Genomic DNA, 11,694 nt, shown 5'->3' on the forward strand with positions numbered 1-11,694 from the left:
GTACCGTTTTTCGTCCGCGAGCGCTCGCTTTGTAGGCGTTTCGCCTGCCCACAATTTTTCGGACCTTACACGTACGACAGCAGCTTTATATTTTTCTGTGTCATTGCGTTCCAGTTCGCATTTCACACCTCTGATTTCTTTTGTGAATGTGAACATTCCAGGAGCTGTGCTTTCCATGTTCAGCAAGCATTCCAGTTCAGCGTGCAGGGTTCTTTCTTTTTCTTTCTCTTTATATCTAATCACACTGCTCCTTTCTATTGCTTTAATCTTCACCTGCTCTTTGAATCTTTCCCATTCCATTGCAAAAGAAACTGGTTGGGCAATAAGAATGTTCTCAAAATCAGCGTTAATTTTCATCACGAACTCTTCATCCTCCAAAAGTTTGGCATTCAGTTTCCACAAGTGCCAATTAAAGCGTGCTTTCCTGCTCTTTTTTCCAAAAGTGGCACTCACAAGACAATGATCACTGAAAGTCACTGGTTGTACATGATAACTAGAGCATAAGGGAACAAGATCAACTGACACATATACTCTGTCCAATCGCGCATGACTATCGCGCTGAAAGTGCGTGCATTCCGGAGAGCTCCCAGTGGAGAACACACTGCCAATATCCTCTAAGCTGTAGTCACTAACAAATGCGGTCAGCATTTCAGCACTCTTATCTCTAAATTTTCTGCACTTAGCTCTGTCAACAGCCATGCACACGCAATTGAAGTCCCCAAGAACAACCAAAATTTTGTCGCACTTGAACCATGACTCCAAGGATTCAAAAAAATTCTGACGCTTTCTTTCCACATTCGGAGCATATACACAAATATCACGCCAACATAATTTCGAAAAGGTGAAATCAACAACCAAAAGACGGCCACTTTCACAAGAAAAAACCGACTCCACGCCTATACCCAAAGTGTTGCGTATAAATAAGAGGCATCCACCAGATGCACCTACAGAATGGCAAACGCACACATGAAAATTTGCCTGAAAAGGAACCACCATGCGGCCGGCATGTTCCTCTGACTCTATCTTAGACTCTTGGACTGCTATCAGGTCTAGATCATTGTCTAAAAGGAGGCGGTGAAGCTGGTACTGCCGCCTTCTTGCTCCAAGCCCTCTGACATTCATTGTGGCTACACGAAGTGGTGTGTCCAGCTTAAATACCATGTGTTATAGAGAGAGAAAACACGCTTCTGGCCGTCGCGTTCCTACCTCCGTGGTCGGTGTGGCTTACGTCGGTGGACGGTCCGCATCGTCCGCATGACCATGCGGCTTCCCAAAGAAACGTCCGGTGGCGATTGGAAGCACGTCGGAAGAGCAACCCCGATTTTTTTTTTCGAACACAGACACATCGCCGCTGCCGGACCATCTTGAAGATGATCGACGAAGAGTTGACATTCACACCAACACGGTCTCACTAGAGCTACGAAGGTTGTTTACCCGCCTGCCGCGTGTCGGCCGAAAAGTTCGGCCGTGGCCGTAGCGTCGAGCGTCTGACTCCCGATGTCTTCGGCGGTGGTTCATCATTGCCCCCATCAGGCGGCATCTTCTCGCCTACGCTCTCGTCATGCGACCGCTTCGCAGCTGTCATAGCGGCCTCTTCCTTGCTTGTGTCCATGGCGACGTTGTCATCACTCTCCACGCTGCTCGGGGTGTCGAACGCGACTTCCGTCGCGTCCGTCTCCTGGCCACTGTCGTCTTGTTGAGAGCCATGCTCCACTGATGCTGCAGCTGCTACTTGACTGGTCGTCGTCGTCACCTTTTTTTTAAGAGGCGTCAACGTAGGTCCATCCTGCACAACTGGTTGCCCAGTAGTTTTGGCTGCCTCTTCCGCGTCCGCCTCATCCATCAGATGCTCGGACGCATCTTCACTGGTCCCAGGTCCTGCGATGTTCGCGTAAGTGCGAGAACACTGGCCTTCTTCATGGCCAAAACGCCGACAGGTTCCGCAACGCGGGACTCGGCACTCCCGACGAATGTGGCCCGTACTTCGGCAGCGAAAACACAAAGGGGGTCTTCCGGGTACCACAACGAGTGCCAACTCACCTCCGACGTTCAGCTGGTGAGACAAATCGTCAAGTTTAACACCGGCCTTCAACTTCAGGGTGACAAGCCTTGTGGTCGACCCCTTCTCTGAGACGCCTTTCACGCGCCAGCGTTCCCGGGCCACTTCTGCGACCTTCCCATACGGCGCAAGGGCGACACGCACGTCCTCGTCGGGCACGTTATGGAGCAGCCAATGGAGCTTGAGGCGCACGTCCTGGTTCGTCGGGTCGATCACTAAGCAGCGGCGTTCCTTCACGAGCAGCTCACCGACGCCTGCAATCTTCCGCGCTGCATCGGCATCCTTCATTGTGACAGCCCAGACGTGGCTCATGCGATACGCCCCCAGGGCGATAACGTCATGGAGCAGCGCATGCTGGGCTAACGCGTCTCGGAAATCTTCCACCCGGTATAAGGACGGGCCGTGATGTCGGCGTGCAAAAAAACGGTATTTAAAACAAAACGCCCTGTAGGCAGACCTGGCAGAACAACCTGGTAGGAACTTTCCTGTTCAGTAACCCTGTTTCCGCGGCCAGACAAGGCCGCTGAAGCCGCTCCTACGGAGCCCATGATCGCACGTCCGAACACTGCGGTGGCCGGAAGTGAAGACCACTCCGCCATGCCAGCTCGATGGTTTGGAATGAACAAAGGCGCGTCTAGTGAATACGGTTTCTTCGCTCACTGCCATCCTCCTCCCTTCCCTTCCGGTGAGGTGTAGGTGTCCACCAAGATCTGAGAGACAGATACATTTCCTTTCCTCAAAAACCAATTTACCGACGACCGAAATGGGCGATGTGGTTCTATGGACTCCATGGCAGCGTTGCAAGACGCTGTCGCGTTCCACTCTTAGAGGCGAAGCTTAACATCTTAACCACACATCAGTGGCCGCACTTTAGGTCAAAGAAGTGCACCCCCCCCCCCCCCCGAATTTTCACGGGTGTCCACCGAGATATGTGAGACGGTTAATGCCTCATTTCCTTTCCTCAAATACAATTTTCATTTTCTTCATTACCGACCATCTTTGTCTTTCTTTCACTCCCACTTCCTCCCTTCCTCTATGGTGGTTTCAGGTGTCCACCGAGATGACAGACAATTACTGCGCCATTTCCTTTCTTCAAAAAACGTTGCATTCATCGCGCGGAACGGGTGGTGGTGTTCCGTGGACTCCCTGGCAGCGCTACAACACGCTGTGGCGTTCCACTCCTAAAGGCGAAGCTTAAGCGTCATTAATTAGCAGTTAATTAGTATTCAGGCATTAATCAGTAATTAACCATTAATTAGTGATTTGTCATCACTTAGTAATTAGCACTCAATTACATGTGACGCCACCAGTGCCACAGAAGCAGTCAAAGTGGTCCGAAAAACGCTTTCGCCTCTACGCACTTTAGACAGCCAAAGTGCCCCTGAATTTTTTTGCATATGAATTAAAACAAGCTTCCATTAAAATGCGCAATCATGAAAATAAGATGGAGATTTTTAATTCTCAGAACAAATTTCTGAATGCCGGAGAACTGCTGTTGAGGCTACACGCTCGCCTTCCCAGACCAAGTTGAGGGAGCTCACCAAACTCACTACTGCAGCGAGTGTCACTAAAGCTCATCGTGTGACGGTGCGTAAATGACACTTTAAGCAAATTTCACTTGTTGAAAGTGGCACTAAGCGATCCAGTATGGCAGGAGTATAATGCTCTCGCATTAGAAACTCTTCCAATCCATGCTACACCTGGACATTAACGCTACATTGCATTAATGCATGCGTAGTGTGCCGTGCTTTGTAGGAATGTATAGATATCGAGCGCTGTGACTACAGAAACCTTTATGAATTTGTTTCGTGGCGCTTGCATTTCGTGCTGTCGCCCCGGACGCCTTCCGCGTGAGGGAAACTTCAAGAAGAACCTCATTTAGTGTTCTGGCTTCTATGGCCAGGTGTCCAAGGGCGTGTGGTGATGGTTTGGCTAGACTACTTGCTTGAAACGCTACTGCGTGAAATGAACGTCGCTTCTCAGCTCTCGGTAGCTGTTTGCGAAGGTGATCTCGGCGCCTCTTCACCGCGATAGATGCCCCGGCCCGCTGTCGCTTTGTCGTGGCGTGTGCGGAGCCAGGCGAAAGTGCGCCTCTTCGTACTACCAATCCCTCCTCTGTTCCCATTCATGTCGCGAACTCCGCTTTACTGTAGAGCCTAGGCCATCCATTTAGTGTTTATGTCTGTTGGCTTCGTTTCTAGACTTTTCGTGTTGCTTTTCTGCCATGATGCAGTCGCTTCCCGCCGCTCAGGGTAGAGCTCCAATTCTTTCAAGTATAAATAACTCCTAGAGACATGCACTGGTGACTTATGGTTATAGTGGAGCTGTTCACAAAGCCACACACTTTTATGGTTGCGCACATAAAAACGGTTAGAAACACGATGAAACTTAAAATTATTCCGGATGTGCTTTATTTTTTTCGGGTGACTTCTTGCGTCAAGTCGAAGATGTAGCCTCGAAATGCATGCCTGTATTAATACACGCTTGAGCAATACACTCATGGCCACAAGTGAACAGCATCGCACAAAAACGAAGTATATCACCTCATCGCATGGCCAGAGTGTAGGAAACGAATTCCTCGTTTTCCATCACTCTCTGATTTCTGTTACTATAATTTTACTTGGTCGATGAGGCAGACAGCGTGGTCACTTATTCCTCAGTCGCTGTCACCATAAAGAAGGCTAACAATATTTCTCTTACATTCTTGTTTCTTGATTTTTCGATTATAGTTGTTTTCTCAAAATTCAGCGCATATTGCCAGTGCGATATTTGCTCAATCGGCCACATGAAACGGCGAGGAAAAGAAGACGCACGCTACGTGTGCTTTCGGTGCACCAGCTTGCGTTCGTGCGGGTGTGCGCGCGTATGTTTAGCATAGCGCGTGTGTAGCGAAAAATACGGCGCCGGAGAGACACGGCACACTGTGTATCACTGCGTCAAGTTTCTACCGGGATGTAGCTTTTTCTTTTCTCTACATCCTGGAGGCACCTTTTGGAAACCTTACAACTCGTCAGAAAGAATCGCGGAAAGCATCCTCGCCCCCTCAAGCGATTCAACAAGCCCGTCGAACATCTTGCATTTTCTGTCCCCTCTTTCTCTTCCCACTAGGCGCCCTTCTCAGTATCCGACTACTGAGCATGCGTTCGTCAGGCGCAGAGAAGGCTTCACGCCGCATTGATACTTTTCTTTCGCCCGCAGAGCCCTTCCTGCTCCCCCCCTCCTCCCAAAATGTTGAAGGTATTCCGAACAAAGGTTTACCCGACCGCCCAACCTCGCCGCGTTGTTCCCTCCCGTCTGCCCGCGAGCGGCTATGCGAGGCAGGAAAGGGGAAAAGAGAAGAGAGAGGAGGAGCTTAGGGTGAAGCGGCCCGTGGTGGCAGTCTGCCGAACTAAACGACCATTTCCCTGAAAGCTGGGCTTGAGTATAGAAAAAACATTAGAACTTTCTCAATTCAAGACTGCATGCTGGCCGCGAAATTTCATGATTCCAAAAGGAATAACTGGGCCTGAAAGGGGTACATATTTATTCAATCACAATGCATTTCCTAACAAAATCAAGCGTTCTTCAATTAGACTGCATTTCTTAATGAAAACAAACGAGAAAAGCACGCGAATGGTTGACGTGAACTTGCCTCTCGCACATGAATTTTCCAACTCACGTACGCTATCATCAGCTCAACATGACCGCAGAATTTTCTCTCAAATCGGCCAGTCTGTAGTATCAGTCAACATCGCAACTACTGGAACTCTAAAAAAATAACTTTCAGATTGGAATGCCAAATCTGGCCCACCAAATGGTCGACCAAATAAAGCTCTGAGCCGTCATACTGCAATTAAAGTGCACACCGCATGCTGCTGATGCAGCGGCGCTTAAAGAAACACACTGTCAGAAACAGTGCATTATTTTCGATCTGCGGGAGTATTATTGGTTTTGAGAAAAAGCAAAAGCGTGAACTCATTTCTTGGTGGACACCGCAATCAGCCGTAAGGAAAGGAACTGATAACTTGCCACATAGCGCTAAATAGACACAGACACAGGGAGACAAACAAAACGGGCGCTTACTCAGAACTGAAGTTTTATTGCATGAAACCAGGCAATATAAGCACTAAGCAATATAAGAATGTAATCTATTCTATTACGTTGAAATGCGGGTGGAGATACGTAATGCAGAGAGGCAGATGCCTCAATAATATGTTGCGAGAACATAACAATGATACCAGGAATGGTGTCAATGGGCATCTTGCTGGCCACATCAACGCAAAGGAAAAAGATGGAAAATCAAAGAAGTGTCCTGGCTGTTATCCGGATATTAAAAGCTCTGACCCCGGCGGAGTGCTTAGCTCTTGAGGTTAGTTTTGCTCTTGAGATTAGTTGTTTTCCTTCAAAAGTTAGGTCTCGAGAAGAAATTATGCTTGTCGTTGTGCCGTGCCAACAAATGTGTTTGCTTATTGCATATGGTTCATACTGCTTCAAAAACCTTGCTGGGTCGGGACGTGGAGCTAAATTTGCGCCTTAGAGTCGAGGAGACGTTTAAAGTTTCATGCAAGTTCAAGCTCATATATCGTGTTGTATATCCGTTTGACAGTATTTTAATATTTCGTCCGCGTTAAAAGATCTTGCTTAGTTAATTTATATTATACGCATGGTGCTGGCCTTTAAGAAATTGCCTTCTAATTTCGCTTCGAACTTTTTACTTTTTGGGTGTTTTGGCGTTCTGCTTGTTCGCGAAGTAGCTATTTTGTCTTCAGCAGCTGTTAAAGTGCGTGAGATTTTTGTGAGCTTCGGGTTGTCCTAGCTGTTGTGTCAAGCAATGGTCCGCATTTTTCGAATGCGGCTACGGTACGGTTTTTTAGCAGAACCACGTGCGCCCTCTGACGACAGCCCAGTTTTACCCCCAGTACAATGGTTTGGCTGAGTGGGCGTTGTGCACTTTTTTAAAGGGCTAAAGAAAAACCAAATGGGCGCCCTGCAGAGTCCCGTGATTAAGTTTCTGATCTGATACAGGGTCACGCCGACACTGGCCAGCAAGTGGACTCCGGGGAAATTGCTCGGATTCAGCCTCGAACTCTCTTGTCAGCCTTCATCCCAGCAAAGGGAGAGGGAGCGGAGATTGTTCCCCGGCCAGGTACGATGTTAAGCAGCCTTTCTACACTACTCGTAAATGACTGTCTGGTATCGCCAGTATGGTTCATCCGGAAAGCGGTCGTTACCGGGATCTGTAACGATGACATCAGGCAGCCGTGCAGCCCCAGCGAACACGTGCGCGAAGCAAGTCGACCAAATTCGGTCTCGGGAGGCCCAGACTGATCGGAAGTTCGTGCCTTCAGTGGCGAGTCTCCGGGAACTTTGTCGGCCGATGCCAGTGAGATCAGGACGTTGTTGGACGATGCTGGGGAGGTCATTAGTCAAGCTGTCTCTGACCAGCCCAATGCCGTGAACCGAAGACCGCCTTCAGCAGCGGCCCTAACCTGGCACTACACGTACGCGGAAGCCCACACAACGCCTCGTCTTTTAGGGGTAAGTGCGCTCTATCAACGGGCTGGGCCACTGAGGCGCAAGCACGCCAGTCACGTCCGCGCTAACCCGTGTTCTTCGTCTAGGCTATATGTAAGACAGGAGCGGAACCCAATAAATGTTCTAGTGGTGCACTATGATATGCCTACGACTCCCTTTACCTCAGAAAGACGAAGACAATCAAACCGGAAGAGAATTCAATTATAACGGAGTAATATCTCCTCTGCATCCACCCAAGCACAGAGACGTGGCTAGATAAGAAAGCAATACAGGTTCTGCAGAAACTACTCAGCTTAAGACAAATTAAACCCAATCTTGTGATGCTGTATCAAATTAGCTAACCAGGATGGCTAGGAAGTGACAGGGAGAGGGTATCGGTGAAAGCTCGAAGTGGGAGCGCTGGTGGTCCAACGTGGACGAGCACGACAGACCAACATAATTCAGTGGTATTAGCGTATTGTTCCGTGTAAGCAAATGTACCAATTAAGCGGTCGATAAAACCTCAGGAGCCGGAAAGCTGCGAATAACAGGCACCCGAATGTTTGGAGGTAGGATTCGGGTTAAAAACTTACGGCCGTAGTTTTAGTGAAGAATTCACAGTAGTAACTTCTCACTGCGGTAATTTTTAGGTATGAATAAATACATAATGTTTTGCGTTATATGAGAAATAGTCCGAAAAATGATGATCCAGCATATAATTTATGACGAAAAGGTACATGAACTACGGAAAAAGAAACCCATCAGCGCGTGTTCCTGTTTTAACCGAATACTAAGATAAGTACAGCAACAAAAAAAGAGCACTTTCTGATATACAAAAATATAAAAAAAGGGAGAAACGAGGCTGCAGATGCTGCTTGGTGGGTTAATGGACGGGCTACTGGTGTTTTGAAGAACACGCCTAAGATATTTGTCGATTTCTCACAAGGTTACAAACACCACAAATCTCTCTTCTGAGCACAGTACTGCCCGTCTTGAAGACAAAATGTCTCCCCCTCAATACAGGAACCAAGCAGTTGAAATTTCAAACAGTGCGGAGAAATTGGCCTTCACAATGGCGTTAACAGAACGGTAAGGGTCGCCTTAGGGTAACTGCACCACTGCTATCCGTCGTCCAGCCGCGCCGCACTCAGTGACAGAAATCGCGATCAGAACGAAAAAATGCAGCAAGACACGTCGGCGCAAAGATATCGCGGGTGTTCACGAGCGATGCACGCCGAAGGTTATGTGTACGACTTAGCAGTGACAGGCATCCCGTAATGGGAAGCGATGCGGCCCGTCCGCGTCGGCCCTCACGGTGCCCTGGGTCCCAGCGGACGCGTCTCCTTCTGCTCGCGTCCCCTTCATCTTCCTGTATCTGGGGCTGCCGCTTTGCGTCTGTTTTCCTCGCTCGGCGCTCAATGGTTCTTTGGCATCGCGCACGTCGAGATGGACGGCCATGTTCGACCAGCGGGCAAGACGGGTTTGTCTTCATCAGAGGCACTTTGGCTCCGGTTTGGGGGAAATGCCCGTCGCAGACAGAGATTGATCGTACGTACTTCTACCGGGAAGGAGAAAGGCGGTAGGAAAAGGGACTCGACACGTCGAGTCTTCAGCGATGCATGCTTAGCTCCCAAGGCCCCTCCACCCTTCGCAACAAAGAAGGCGCTGCTCGGCTCCTTGCCGAGGCTTTTTGGTTTTTTCGCGGGGCTGCTCTTTCTGTGATGAAGAGCGAAATAATACTACATGACGCGATAAGTGGAGATATGATTACGATGCGTTGCAGGTTGCCTGTTTTGCGAATGTTCTCGACTCGAGAGAGTGCTGGGTAATGCAGCAGAAAAGTGGATGCGTGTACACAGAGATCGCTGATATGTATATTCGCGTTGACAACTGGTGCAACGATGTTATTATCTCCAGTAACTGAAGAGAGTGGTGGAAATTAGGTGCAAACTGAGATAGCGGACACGATGCAGAAACGTCGTCCGCACACGGGTTTCACCCTTTCAGGAAGATGTTATAAGGAATTAAAAAAACTAATTTTTCATTAAGGGAGATTAGTCAGCCGCATTGAAGACCTAAATAGAAATTATGTTTAGAACATTTAACATTACCGAGGGTGAAGGGATAGAGACTGAAAAGACCTACAGGAGAGGAGATTAGTGAGCCGCATTGAAGGCCTAAAGTAAAAATTATGTTTAGAACATCTAACATTACAGAGAGTGAAGCGATAGAGACTGAAAAGAACTACAGCAGAGTTGTTATTCACTCACTGTGTCTTCTATTGTCTCTTACAATGCAGAGTTTCAAAGTGATCCGCTAACAATCCAAAAAATCCACGCTTTTGAAACTCGGCTCAGGAAATCGGAAATCGCTTTTTGCAATTTAGCGAGTCATGGTCGCTCCCTTTAGGTGCAGACCAGATTAGCCTTACGTGGCGCCTCTCAGAGATTGTTCTGTCTGTGTCACCTAATAAAACAAAATATTTCTCCTCACAATTTCTTACAACGCCACTGTCCTTTCTAAGCTCAGGGAGTAGTTTTGACACGGCGGACATCTCATTTCGCGAATCCGCAGGGCACAAAATGCCAGACACGCTTTCTATTGGCAGGTTTCCATCTTCTGAGATAGCAGCGCAATATCGTACGCTCGACAAAAAAGCATACCACATTAAAGTAAATGCTGGACATGAGCCATACTAGCACCGTTGCCGTAGATTGCCGACGTTGCACGATGAATGTTGTGCAGCCATAATGTCGACATGTGGGCGGAGTCTATGCGCAGACAGTAGTAAAGCCCCCTGGTACTGAAAGTAGCGACACTCTCCTCCCTATGGCCACTTTCACCCTCAGTTCTTCAATTTCACTCTCCCACTGGCCGGCGCGCCGCACACGGCATGCTTTGGCCGCCAAGCAACGGGATCGCTTGTTGCTTCGGCTTTCCTATGCGTTATTTCGAAAACTGTCGTGTGCACACATGACGTTTGCTTCGTAAATGCTAGGCAACGGTTAGGTAGGTATCGCTCTAAACAACGAAGCGACGACCATGCAGACACGGGCCAAACGGCACGTTTCAAGACGATGTTAATTTGCGCTGAAGCAAAGGGAGCTGTTACGACTCGCCTTCGTCCTGGGGAAGACGACGACATGGCAGCAGCGAAACGCCGACAAACCCCGAGACGCGCGTTGGGTGAACGCCTGGATGGCCACGGAAGCCGCGTCCGTCTGCCCGGTTGAGCGAGCGTTTCCCGTACACCGAGTGGGAACGCGCGTTCGAAATGCGCGCGAACGCCGCTCATGGACATTTCGGCGTCTGCGCTACGTGGTTGGCATCGTTCCCCTCTCCCAGCGCGTGACGACGGCGTGATCTCTCGGGAGTGAGTGAGTGCGTGCGTGTCGGTGATTGGTGCCAGTGAAACCCGGCCCCCATCTAGGGACCCTAGGGAAGAGAACTCTTAAAAAGCCGGCAGCGGCACGGCCGAAGAGTTGTTGTCATCATGCTCTCCTGTTGAGCTGTCACGATGCAGCGTTCCTGCAGCTCACTTGTAAATATTCATGTATAAATTCCTCTTCTTTGTCTTTTCCCAGCAGCCTCGTCTCAGGCGTCCCTCAATTCACTCTCCGGAGCACGTCCATGCTACCTCGACCGTAACAAACTGGTGGCAGCGGTGGGATGCTGCTACCTCGTCCCTAACAAACTGGTGGCAGCGGTGGGATGCTGCTACCTCGACCGTAACAAACTGGTTGGCAGCGGTGGGACGCGAATCGTCGGACGCCGGCGGAGAGTTGCGGACAACGGGACGCTGAGCAGCAGAACGGCGAGTCGGGGGCAGTGCAACGAGCCCTGTGTGTTGACTGGTTGCCTGCAGCGGACCGACTGCGCTGGATTCTTGGCTGCGAGGTTTGGTGAGTGCGGGACTTTCTTCTGCTGAGTTTTGCCAGGCTTTTGTTAGTGTCGGGAACAGAGCTGGTGATTGGGTTGTCGTTGCTGCTGGGTTAGTTGCAGCAAGACAATAGCGGGCAGTAGAGAAGCAGCACTCGGAGCAGCCATGGATTTGAAGACGCTGCGCAAACCAAAGTTACTGGAGCTTGCGAAAGAGTTGGGTCTGGAGGTATCAGACAAACTCAGAAAACCAGAACTGCTGA

General features: G+C 49.4%; 1 pseudogene; it reads right to left on the reverse strand.

Moving 5' to 3' along the window:
* Window positions 1–263: 263 nt before the first annotated feature.
* LOC149338489 (uncharacterized) lies at window positions 264–2,683 on the reverse strand (annotated as a pseudogene).
* Between the last annotated feature and the right edge of the window lie 9,011 nt (window positions 2,684–11,694).

Source organism: Amblyomma mixtum, chromosome 6, assembly GCF_055824585.1.
Source record: "Amblyomma mixtum isolate Tamu chromosome 6, ASM5582458v1, whole genome shotgun sequence".
Classification (NCBI taxonomy): domain Eukaryota; kingdom Metazoa; phylum Arthropoda; class Arachnida; order Ixodida; family Ixodidae; genus Amblyomma; species Amblyomma mixtum.